We start from the raw sequence: 13,498 nt of genomic DNA, 5'->3' as shown, positions 1-13,498 counted from the left end.
CTGGAAAAATATAAAAAGGTGCTCCTGTAAAAAAAAAAAAAAAATCTCCAGGGTCATGCTGACCCGAAAAAATTTTGAAACTAATTTTACAAGTATTCTGGAACAGCTGGATTGAGCTAAAAGTGCTCACGGGTGCTCCCTGAGCACCTGGAGATATAGAACCCAAGTTGCAAAGCAGGAACCGACATACACAGAAATACAGGTACACACCTGGGCAGGATGCTGTGGTTTAATCCCAGCCAGCAGCCAAGCCCCACGCAGCCACTCACTCACACCAGGGATTGGGGACAGAATCAGAATGGTAAAAGGCAGAAAACTCCTGGGGACATAAAGACAAAAAGAGCGAAAAGCCATACACACGAGCAAGGCAAAACAAGGACCTAATTCACTGCTACCCATGAGCAGGCAGGTGTCCAGTCAATTCCAGGAGAGCAGGGCCCCACCATGCATAACAGTGACTTAGGAAGACAAATGACATCACTCCAAATGTACCCCCCCTTTCCTTCTTCTTCCTTCCACTTTATATTCTGAGCATGATATCATATGGTCTGGAATATCCCTTTGGTCACCTGTCCTGGCTGGGTCTCCTCCCAACCTCCCAAGTACTCCCAACTTCCTTGCCAGTGTGGCAGTATAAAAAGCAGAAAAGGCTTTGGCTCTGTGTAAGCCCTGCTCAGCAGTAACAAAAACATCTCCATATTATTAGCCCTGTGTTCAGCATAAATTTAAAACACAGCCCTATACCAGCCACTGTGAAGAAAATTAGCAGTATGCCAGCCAAAATCAGCACACAGGGTGACCAGCGTGTGTCCCAGTAGGCTCCAGGGACCCTGACTCCAGCTGCCTGGAGCACACAGTGTCTTGTCTCAGGTCTCCTTCCTTTAGAAGTCAGCAGAGATGGTAGGAACAAAGAACAGGGGGGAAAGGTAAGGTCGTAGAGGTGGCATCCACAAAAACCAGATCACGGAGATGAGAGCAACTGAGAATGGTTGGAGGCAGCTCAAAATAGGCAAGGAGTGGAAGAATCCCCACACAGCTCAGATTTACCAGACTTTTACCCAGGTCAGGGAAAAGCTCATCCATAAAGTTAAAGACCAGCTCTTTTCTTGGAGTCAGATAATTTCTTGGTCATGCCAGAAGACAGCTAACGAAGAATCTTGGATGTCCATATCTGGCGTAGTTTGAAATTGGAAACCCAGGCTAAATTACTTTCTACCCCTAATTTGGTGCACTAAGGCCTCCTCTTAAGACTGATGACCTAGTTGAAAAGCTGTAGGACATTGTGAAAACCAGCTATCTCAGTCTACCTTTGTGACCATGTTCTGCTGAGTATGAACCACATTTTGGAGGGGAAAAGGAGAGCTAAAAATTACTGGTTAAGATCGTTGGGCCTCTGCTATTTTTAGGAAAATGTTTCTTCCTAAAAATGCTGTTAAAATCTGTTGCTCCTAGCTACCACTGTTTAATTACAAGTGGGTGATACTGAGTATGATGGATGTTCAGTAGTACTAGTATGTAAGATGAAGGGAGAGATGCAGGTTTATAAGAGTCCCTTGAGTTTAGACCCTTCAATTTTCAGTGCTCTTAAAACTAACCAAGATCAGTAATTTCCGAAGTAAGTCACATCCAAATTCACTTTTATATGTGTGTGCTCTGCCTGGATCGCTCAGCCGTCACTCAATATGATGGGTGTAATTCACACTGTTCTTAGAGCCCTTTCCCTGTCCAGGTGTGTTATAATTCATCCACAGTAAGCTATACCCTTTCTTTTGTTCTTTCTCCTTGTTTCTGATAATCAGACAATAATATATTTGACAATAATATACATCTTGTTTATCAAGATAAAGTAAACCCCTTTTTTCCTGCCTAAACCATCAGTCTGACAGCATCATTTGGCCTCATAAAAATCTGCTGCCTTCTTTTTATGGCTGCAGTACAGCTATGCTAACTATATTGCTAACTGTACTAAGCTTATCTCAAGCTGAAGAATGTTTCATAAATTTTGCACTTTCTTTCTTGGTTTTGAGGATTTTTTTCTTCTCAAAACCCAGTCAGAAGCCAAAAAATTGCACTTACAACTTCTGTCTGCAGAATGTGTTTCTCACTCTCCTAGATACAGAGAAATTCAGAATACTCTGAAGACACAGACCTAAATGGACCAAAACCAAACTATATAAAGAAAATTGAGTTTATCTTAAGCTAATTTCATTTTAGATGATGGTGAGAGAAGCAGGGAGGCAAGGGACTGGTTTTTGATTTATTTTTTTTTCTGTTTGCTGAGTGGTCTGTTACAGTTTGTCTCCAAAATGCAAAAATGCCTCCCCTTTCTGCACAAAATTAGAGAGCAGTGGGTTGGGCCCTGTAGTTTTATTTTTCTTGTAGTAACAAACAGAAGACAAAGTTTAAAGAGCCTGGGAATTGTTTTTCAAATAACCCACCCAGCTATTTGTGCATACATGCACAGTGTATGAAGGTGAGAAGCCCTTTTGAATCTGTCATTATGATGATATCAGAAAAGTATTGCTTTATCACCAGTAACTCTAAGGTTTCTTGGATAATGGGTCCATAAGATTACAGGTCCTGTGGGTGTAGCTTATCTGGTCTGCTCGCCATCTTCCCATTACCAGCTCACTGCATCTGCCTCTGGATCTGGAACCTGTCCTGGGGAGACCTCATTCTGCAGCAATGCCACCAGTGATGGGTGCAGGGAGAGAGACACCATGCATGGCTCACACAAAGGGTGTGATCTGGGAAAGCCAGGAGGGGACAAAGTCTGGAGTCATGACTGCCATGGCAATAATACAGGTGGCTAGTGCTTCTGGTACTGTTGGGTGCCAGAGTTGTTCAGGAAGACCACTCTGCCCACGACTGGGAACCTGTCCAGGTCTGGGAGCTGACACCTTATTTCGCTTGAATGAGCCATATCCAGCCCTAATGCCTGGTGGGAAGCCCTTCAAACAGAAGTGAGCAACCCATCTTACCAGGATCTTGCTAGAGCCTGTAGAACTCATGGACACACTGACAAAACTGTGAGTTTTGGAGCTGCTGTCAGAGTTTGTGTGATTTTGAGCAGAGGGCCTTTTGCCTCATGGGCAGTAGCCAACAGAGCTGATATACCTGCAGTTCTGTGTACATAAAAGACTGAAAATCAAAGACAACTTTGAGAGAGCAGGTGGGCTCAGATGTTAGTCCATTTATTTTTTTTTCCTACAGATCAGGTGGTCAGTAAACACTGTTACTATCCTTACAAACCCCACCACTCTCTTACACATCTTCATGGGTTTGGGTCAGCAGAAATTTAGAGTCCTCTTATGGTATGAGACAGAGGATACTAGGTCAGACGTGATATTAGCAAAGACATAGTCAGTCAGCCCTTCAATACCAAGCTCTGACTAGCACACTATAAATGAATAAATATATATGTAAGGAAACTCAATGTAGCCAGTCCCCAACATTAAAAAAAAACCCAACAAACAATGGTGACCTCATATGGCTAATTTTAAATATATGTATATTAAATTGATAAATTAGGTGCTATTACTTTTCAGGTACACATCTTTAGTGGAGCTTAGGTTTTTGAGGGGTTTTTGTTTTTTGTAGTCAGCAAATCTATAAATTCAGATTTTAAAAGAAAGCCTGTCTCCCATGGGACTTGAAGGAAGCTATGAATGTTGAGAAATGCAGGTAAAACCATCAGCTGGAAATATTGATATCAGAGTAGAGATATTCTGTGTGTCCTGGGGTGTGCACATGTGCACAGATGTGCAGGTAGTGTGGAGAATAACTCCAAAACTGATGGAATCAGAAAATGGTCACATTTCCTAGGAAAAAAGTACTCTAAACAGAGCTACAAGAAAGGTCAGATCTATTATAGTGCTTTGACTGGTTTTAGATGCTTTTCAAAAGCACTTGATAATAGCTCATATTGAGAAAAATAAGGTGAATAGCAGAAAGCATCAACAGTTGTGTTACAACAGAATTTCACCTTTCCTTCTGTGAAGGCAAGAAATGCTTTGTTGTTTTACACAACATAATATATCCTGTTTTGCTAGGAAGATAAATGGTATGGTACTTTTTTTCAATTTTTTTTCTTATTTTTGTTTCTTTTCTTTTTTTTTTTTTTTAATTCACAGCTGGTCAATGTTAGCAGTGACAAGGCTTCCAGAGCACAGTTATGCTCACCAAAGGTGAAGCCACACAGCTACAGGCTCTTTCCATCATCAGGTCCTGTCAGAGCTTTGGCACAACTTGAATTGCTTTTCTTAGCAAGGCACCTGCTGCATTTAAAAAACAAACAAACAAACCAACCTTAATTTCTCTAGAAAGAAAATGCTGTGGCAGCAATCTGCCAGCCTTGCTGGTACAACTGAGACTTTTATCAGCCAGCCCTGCCTGCACAAGTAAGGCTCCCACCAGGTACTGGAGGGTGAGTGTATTTTTCCAGGTATGTTCTCAAGGGCAAACTGCACGTGTCTTGTGAAGGTGTGGGAAGAGTATTTGGACTGTTATGCCCTAATGGTGATAAAACCACTGTGTAAAGAGTTGCTTCTTTAAAATAAGTTTTCACCACATCACAAAGATTTCTCCATCACTGGGTTTTGAACATCACTCAGTGTTTTTTATACACAAAGTCTATGACTCACTCATAATCCCAGTTAAGGATTTATTTTAAAACTTCAGACTCAGAGTACTCTTCAATTTCCTCAATAGGTTTCTACTGTTCCCTACATTACATGATTGTCTCGGGCAGTGTGTTGGGGAGGAGAGCCTTAGGGGAAACAGCTGGTTGTCAAATTCCTTTTAATCCTACTCAGCAGAAGTAAACTAAATCTTAGTGGCTTTCGTATTTGTGAGATACCTTTATTTTTCTGAGTCTCAGTTCATTGAGAAGATCATTATTTTAATCCTGCTTTACCTGGTACTGCTTTCTCTCTTAAGTAATTGTTAGGAAAGGATTTAGTGAAAAGAAGATTAGGGAAATGGTAAGGGCACGGAGAGCTGCCCACCAGAAATAACACACTGGTAACTTGAATAATTGGCCAGCATTAGCTGCAGTGGGATGCATCTCATTGGGATTAAGCTTCAATGCACCTGAGTTTCCCAGGTCCTTTCACAGAGAGTCATGAAGCAACAGACTTTGTTGGGGTTCCTCCCCCCTGGCATGGGGTCCAGGGGGAGGGGACCCTGGGGTAGAGGCACGGGGTTTCCCTGCTCCCTGGTCAACCTCGTTCCCCATTGGTTGTTTTGTGTTCCCCTGCCTGGGAAGGACCCTGCTGGCCCCGTGATTAAGGTTCTTCAGCAGTCGTCCAGCCATGTGGCTGGAGAATAAAGATCTCTGAAAAACATCTCTCAAGAATCTGTCCCTATTTCTTTTCCACAGGCCTCGCTGTCTATGTATGTTGCAGAAATCCCCACTGCAACAAATGGTGATAATGCGTGCATAACAATTCCCTGGAGTCAGCGACTGTGAAACAATCAAGATTTTGAAGATCCCCAAAAAATTCATGAGTAAAGAAACTTTCTGGATCTCTCTTCTTGCTTTTGTTTTGCTGTTCCATAAACTATGGAGGAACTGTGGAAAAACTCTTGGCTCTCTGAGCCGCATAAGGACATTTATCTTAAACTAGAAAAGATTCTTGAACAACGATTTGTAAATTTTAGCTTAATTCAAGCTCAAAAAGAGCTGAGACACTCCCTGGCATGGCTGTTTAAAAACTTTTTCTATGTTTCTTGGGACTTGATTCTTACCGAAGACTTTTAGAAGAATGTTTGGACACAGTTAATTTCTGAGTCAAAATATATGCCGATGGAAGAATATTTTCGTGAATATTATTTAATTACTGAGACTGTTGAACAGTATCAGCTGTGTCCTTGCGAAGGGAAGCCTGGCTCAGGGACCGTGTGGCCTCGGCCATGTGCGCGAGTGCTCTGCAAGCAGCAATGAGGCAGTTCCCATGTGTGGGCGGAGCGGCGCCAGCCGTGGTGTCAGCAGCGGAGCGAGGTGTGGCAGGAGCGGTGTGACCCGGCGGTGCCCACCCAGCCCCGCGCAGCGCATGGTGGAGCGAGCCCCGCGAACGCCTGGCTGAGAGGGGCAGTGTGCGGGCAGCGGCTGGCGGCGATGGTGGTGGAGCGGAGCCGCGCACAGCCGAAACACGCACCTGGACAGAGTCGTTTGCAGGGCACGGGGGGGCCGCCAAGGGGGGACTGGCCAAGAGGTGGGCGTGGCACCAGGCAGCGGCAGCACAGCTGTGACCAGAGGCGGCAGCAGTGGCAGTGTGCAAGGAGCTGAGCGGCGCGGCCTGGCCCGGCCCACGCAGCCACAAATGAGACCCCGAGAAGTCAAGACTCCGCGGCGAGAGCGCACAGGCACAAGCAGCCCTGATGGCCCCGGCAGCACTGGCAGCACCTGCAGTTCCAACACAGGAGCGAGCGAAAGCAAAAGTGAAAGCAGGAGCGCAGCAAGACAGAAAACAGCAGAAAACTCAGAAAAAGAAAAAATCATCGTAGCTAAGGTTTTAGGAATAGAAAAATGGTATAATGTCAGACAAAATTATGGTTTTATAATGAGATGTGACAACAAGGAAGACATATGCGTTCATCGTACTGCCATTATGAAGAATAACCCCCAAAAATATATCCCAAGCTTAGGAGATGGAGAAGTGATAGAGTTTAAAATTATTCAAGGAAGGAAAGGCCTGCGAGCAGCAAATGTTACCAGGCCTGATGGTGTTTCTGTAAAAGGCAGTATATATGCTGCAAACTGTAGTTATCCAAGACAATATCCCCATTATAAGCCCCTCTACAGTCTCCCTTTCCTAATCCTACCTTTCCCTTTTATCCCATATCCTGTTATCCATTTTTCCACCCATGGTTTCCCTCACAAAACCCTGCTTTTACCAATTGTTCTCCCAAAAATCCCTTTCCAATGCTGAGCGGGGGCCCACACCGGGGGGAGAAAGAATTAGCTATTGTTGTTTAGATTTCCAACAGGTACAAATGGAAGAAACCCTTTCCTGCCTCAGTTTCCCCACAAAGCATGCTCAGAGAGTCCTGTCACCCTTCTGCCAGCTCTAAGATGTTCCAGAGAAAAAAATCTGTTTGGACATTTAGAGACTCAAGCGGGTGGCTTGTTTTCTTTTGAAACTGTTCTTGTTATCCAGTTGTTTTCAATGTTAAGTTTTAAATCTCTTTTAGTTAAAACAAAAAGGTGAATTGTTGGGGTTCCTCCTCCCCCCTAGCGTGGGGTCTGGGGGGAGAGGACCCTGGGGTAGGGGCACAGGGTTTCCCTGCTCCCTGGTCAACCTCGTTCCCCATTGGTTGTTTTGTGTTCCCCTGCCTGGGAAGGACCCTGCTGGTCCCGTGATTAAGTTTCTTCGGCAATCGTCCAGCCATGTGGCTGGAGAATAAAGATCTCTGAAAAACATCAAGAATCAGTCCCTATTTCTTTTCCACAGGCCTCGTTGTCTATACATGTTGCAGAAATCCCCACTGCAACAAGACTTTCAGCAGGAAATACTAATCTTAGGAAGCTGTAATTGCTTACGTCACTCTCTGTTGCTCACATCACTCCCTGTTGCTTTGGGCACAAGCCCTCTGTGGGTGTCCTCTTATTGCACAGTGCAGTGAGAGGAGGGCCATCCACCCTCACTTCCCACAGGCATGGGTCTAACAAAGCTTCCTAAATCTCCAGGGTGGTGGGTGGGCTATGTTCACCCACCATATTATGCCAGATTTTACACAGTGACAGATTTGGACTGTCTGAAAACTCTTCAAGACTACTCCCAAGCAAACAGTAGTTTTCAGCTGTGCTGTGTGATTATAAACGTATCTGGAATCTGAATGTAACACACAGGGTAAAAAAGGTAATGTGATAAATACAGCCATTCAGCCATAAGAAATTCCTTTGAGAAAATCTTTGCTTTCAAACCAACCTCAGTTTTTCCAATGATTACCTCAATTTCAGATCTGAAGAAAAATCTTATGAAAGTTGAACTAGCCTTGTCTTTGTCCTCAGCAATTTCAGTTGGTTTAGACTACCAAATAATAAAGAGATTAAAGATGTTGCATCCCCATGGAAATAAGCCACTCCGCAAACATGAAGGTTTTTGCCAAATTCTAAAATAATTATTTGGTTAATTTCTTTATTTTCATTTAGCAGATATTAAATATGAATTGATTTTAAAATGCTATGTGCCCACTGACCTACCTTAAGTGAAGTAATTGGAAACCCAATCATGTGATGATAATAAAAGGTCACAGAATGAGCTGCTGCTCCTAACACCAAGCAAGGACCTAAGCAATAGAAAGCACAAATGAGAATTTCAGCACATCTCTCTGCCCAGCACACCTGTTTCTCCTTCAGTTTCTCTGTTGGGATCTTACTCAGAGGTTAAATTATTCACCTTCTCAATGGCTACTGCAAAAAAGGCAACACTAACAAGCACTGTGGTACAAAATGCATGGTATGGCCAGACAGCCTGATGGGACCTGCTGGTCTCCCAGCTCCAGCCATTGTATGCCGTAACAAAGAAGCAGGATCAAAAACATGTAGCAGAAGGCAAGGGCAGTTGTTTAGTTAATATTTAAACATATATACAGCTTTCAGCCCTTGACAACAGCATCTCCATCAATTACACAGAGAAGTCCTTGAATACTGCCTGGATAACTCCCAGCTCATGTTCCTTCTCTGGATATTTGAAGCTGTTTGCAGGTTTTTCCCCAACCACTCAATTTGAGTAGAGCTCTTGATACTTGTCTTATTTTCTTTTCTGTTTGCTGCTAACGTACAGAAGTGATTTCACCATTTCTCTACTTATAGCAGAACTCTGACTCTCCTCACCTCCTTTTCAATGGCAATCGCTTCTTCTCCAGTGCCCCCAGAGATCTCACCCCTGCTTTGTCTTTCAAAGGTTCCAGAAAAAGTCTTTTGTCATTGTACAAACAAGTTCTCAAACCCACAAATTCTCATCTTTTGAACTCTCATTTCTTCCTCTGCTCTTTTCTTCAGCATCACTGTACACTAGCCTTAAGCCATCATCTGCCACATTTTAAACCCAGGAATACTACATATCTCTCCGATATTTCCCACTCTGTCCCTCTGATATTTCCTGCCTATTGCTGATGCTCAGCTAAGGACAAGAGCACTGAACATCCTTTGCCTCTGGGAAGCCATACCAGCATCATCAGCCTCCCTGCAAAACTGCCAAGTCACCTATCTAGACTTGCACTCTTATGCCTTTGAGAACGGAGTAGAGTAGGAAGCAGATGAAGATTGTTAATGGGAATTCAGAGTCAGATGAATTGTTAATGGGAACAGTGAAATACTGTGGGATAAAGACTGCGATATGAAAGTGAAGGGCTTGTGGATTGGCTTATGACACACCTTTTCACATCAGTTCTGCCTAAATAGCATGTGTCATCATTCACAAGAAAATTCTGGTTTTTATGTGTCACATGGATAGGGACACTTAGGCACAGATTGCAAATGAATCTCCTTTGGATCATGACAGTGAAACCGTTGCTTCTTTTTATCCTTCACCATATCCAGAAAGGTCATTGATCATCTTTTGGGAACCTGAGATTAACGTCCTATAAGAAATTATTGTAATACATGAAAGAACTTAATAAGACATGTTTTTTATTTATATTCTTATATGTACACACACACATATATGTACACATATATAAGTATAGAATATATGTGAGTGTATATATATAATATGATCTTTAAAAATACTCTTAATGACACCATTTAAAAATAGAAATAAGAGAAATAGGGATAGGAGAGAAAGGTTGAAATAGTTTACTATCTTATTTGCAAGAATAAGGTGGCAATAACTATGAAGACGGAGAATATCTTGGAGGGAAAGAAGGAATAATAAACTCAGTAAAGGCTGGAAATGAAACTGCGGCGAGTAACCTATTTTGTGAGGTTTACACTGGCTGTGTAATCTGCTTCACTTAGAAGAGAATGTCAGCTCTCTGCTATTACATCCACTTACTAATAACCCATATGTCAGTCTTCAGTTTTGGTAAAAATTGTATGTTTATCACAGAAGCAGTGTTAAAAGGTAAGCTAAGTTTTAATATCTTAAGGATCATTTTTATTTTCCATAAGAAAAAATATGAAATTTTTTGATGGGAAACATCAAAACCCTAAACAAAAGGATGAAATTTTGCATCCAGAAAGCAACGAAACACTTTTAATGAAAATCTTTTTAAATACCAAGAACACTTTAAAAAGAGCCAACATTTGAAGGACATAGAAGATAAGAGCAGTCACACTTGTTCTTAATTTGCTAGAAATAAGTAAATTACTTGAGGTGATGCCACACCTTACACGAGGTGAGGCAGAGCAGAGTGGGACAATCCTGTGCCTTGACTGGTGGGAGATGCTGTGCCTGATGCACCCCAGGACACAGTTGGCCCACCTGGATTTTGTGATCCTTTCTCATTTCAGTATGAAATGGCATGCGTTGCTCGTGAGCTGCAGGTGAATACTGTACAGCAACAATATGTTTGCAAATTCATTTTTCATGTAAGTAGCGTCTCGGATAACAAGATTCAACCAGTTGTAGTATCACATGATCTTAATTCTTCAGGTCTCTCTAGACTCTGGAAGAGTACTGCTAGAGAAATGAGTCAATCTGCATCTCTCCTTAGTTTGCTTTCAAGCCTAATCCTCGTTGGATGTTTAAATCTTCTATTTCAGCTTGTCTGGTCATGAGCAGCTTTGGCAGTAAATGGAGCTGATGGGTAGAGTCCCTACAGCTCTAAACGTCATTATACACATGGTTTTCTTTACAGAGTCAGTACATGTGCCAAAAGCATGTATTCTTATTTGTGTTCAGCTCCCCATTTAGTGATCAGTTTTTAGCACTATTTTAGCCCACTAGGAAAGCTGAAAAGGTGAATGCACTACTGCCCTTAGCAATAATTCACATTATGAAGATGGTTTAATGTATGCTGTAGTGGGTTGAACCTGAGTTGATGGACAGTCTTTTAGGCAATGATGCTTCTCACAATTTACATATTTAAACCGCACAGAAAGGCGGGAATTGCCTTTTGTCCCGACTTGCCTGCTAGAAGGTGGAGGGGGCCTCGGAGCCTCCGGGCTCTGCCGGGCCGGGCCAGGGCCCCTACCCCTCCCCTTTTTCCAACGCCACGGCACAGACCCTGGGTCGCTGGGTGGGAACCGTCCCAGAGCCGCAGACAGCTAAACCCAGCCATGGACTGCCACACAGATAAGCCCGTCCGGCATGGCTTCCTGGGACCGGCGGGCCCTTATCCTCTCCTCTCTATGTGGAGCCGGCGGAGCCAACAGGAGCCGGCGTAGCCTTCTGTCTGCAGCCAGCACACTTTGCGCTGAACTGAAGAGGACACCACGCAGCCCATAGCACGAAAAGAGAGAGGCTTTCTCCACTGCAAAGCCTGAACAAGGACACTCTTCAACGTTGTGGCTTCAGAGTCAGAGAGAAAGTGAGTCACGTGAGACGGAGCTGAGCATGGCGACGGGAGAAAAAGACGGCAGTGCCGCGTTTTTCACGCATAGCTTAAAAAAAACTTCTTGCATGCTGTGGTAAGAAACTGTAATATCACAAACTGTTTGTCTCTTTAATGCATTTGAAGTACATGGGGGGATGGAGAATTCACGTGTGGCCTGTGGAAATTGTGAAGAGTGCCTATGCCAGGCTACATAGAAGCACTGAAAGGCTTTTAGAGACTTGTGGAGAAGAAAGCCTTTGTGTTCAGGCCAAAATAACTCATCCTTAAAAAGATTAATAACCCCATGTGATGGCCTATGTTTGGCAGTGTGACGGAACTGTGAGATTTTCATGGGAGAGATGTTTTACACCACAGCAGATTGTTTCTTTCTGGGCGGGTCTGCTGTTGGTGGCAGTTTGGAAACCATGTGCAGCTGAAGAAAACCCTTTTTTCCCTTCAGCATAAGAACGAGACTTTTCAAGAACTGCAGCACTGACTAGCATCCCATGTTCTGTTACCCTTTGTGTGAGTTGGGTAAAAGGAGGAAAGTGCTGGAAAGGGGGAGGGGGTTTGCTTTAATTTCTTGTTATTTCTCTTAAATTTTAATTCTATTAGTAATAAAACTCTTTCTCTGTACTGCAACTGTTTAAGTTTCGTGCCTGCTTTGCTTTCTCCTAATTCTTATCTCACAGAGGGGAAATGAGTAAGTAATGGATATTTTGAACTAAACCACTACACTTAATTGGTGTTTCTGCCCGGTTTACAAACTGAACCTGCTACATGTGCCTTTACCCGCACCTCCTGAAGTGCATTCTGACCACAACTGCAGGGTCAGTGTCAAATCCAACACATTTATAGAATATCCTACAAAGCACTTCTGAGGGAGTTGTAAAAGACAGCAGTGGACTGCAGTGTTGGAAAATGTCTTTCCTACTTAGCAAATAAGAGTCACTGACTTTAATAAATGATAAATCACATCCTATCCTCAGCAGGAAATTAAATATTTCAGATGCTAAGAGCTCTTCAAGACGACATGCTGTGAAATGTTTGCATTTCCTATCAGTGCCACTTTTCTATTTACAAGACCTTCAATTCCACAGGAGTTTGCTAATTTTTCTGGCAGAGAGTAGACAATTTGATTTTTTTTTTCTTTTTTTTAATTTTATTTTTTGAGTGGTTTTATCCTCAAGGAAACCAGTCAGGCTAGCCAAACACAGCATGACAATCAGTGCTGAAAGGCATATGACCACCATCAAAACAACAAATGCCTTTAATGCAACACAGTCTTCTTCACACTGGGTAAGGAGTTCAAACAAACGACACCACGTGACTGTAAAACTGAAGTAAAAGTCAAAGGTTTCCACTAGATTGCCCATATTTCCAGAAAAGAGAAAAGACATGCAGCTTATCAGCAAGAACATTTGTAAAACCCAACTGCTTTTGGAAAAAAATACTGAAATGGAAATAAGTATTTCATACCTAGGAGCAGACATGACCAAGGATTTCAATAAAACCATGAGGGGTATGTTTCTGCATTAGATTCATGGAAGTTAAGGTATTCATCTGGCCACACTTCTGTATTTCCTAAATCATTCAACTTCACACAGTAGTGACAGCAAGTGGGACAGATAATTTGAATTTGATTAAAAATATCTTCTGGAGACATAATGATGATGATGATGATAATGATGATGATGAAAATAACTAGACTTGTAAACAAGATACGGAGAAAATCTGTCAGGCTTTATTAATCTCAATTGCTATGGGAGTGTAAATTCTATTTTTAAGTTGTCCAGTTTCTGCTTTGAGACACAGGCTGTTGTTATGCCTTAGAGTGAAGAGCTGTATCAACATAAGAGTAACCTTTTGGTGTGTGTTTGCAGTGAAGACAAGATGACTATACTGCATTCAGCTTCCTTCTCAGTCTTTGTTTCTATATGCAACTCAAGCCATGTATGCTCCTCGCTGAGAGACACACTTTCTATCCCTCAGGCAATTTGTGCAGCTCATTCTG

The 13,498-nt window shown here is 42.6% G+C and overlaps 1 long non-coding RNA gene across 1 annotated transcript; it reads left to right on the top strand.

Annotated features, from left to right (window-relative positions):
• The first annotated feature begins 784 nt into the window (after window positions 1–784).
• LOC121668377 lies at window positions 785–11,619 on the top strand. The gene is made up of 3 exons (XR_006017354.1): window positions 785–795; window positions 6,011–6,015; window positions 11,410–11,619. It is a non-coding gene; the product is annotated as an uncharacterized LOC121668377 (long non-coding RNA).
• Window positions 11,620–13,498: the final 1,879 nt, after the last annotated feature.

Source organism: Corvus kubaryi, unplaced genomic scaffold, assembly GCF_017639235.1.
Source record: "Corvus kubaryi isolate FWS band 111438036 unplaced genomic scaffold, C.kubaryi_AGA036_p1.0 37385, whole genome shotgun sequence".
NCBI classification, from domain to species: Eukaryota; Metazoa; Chordata; class Aves; order Passeriformes; family Corvidae; genus Corvus; species Corvus kubaryi.
Note: the sequence above shows the minus strand (reverse complement) of the source record. Positions and strands in the feature narration are given on the sequence as shown.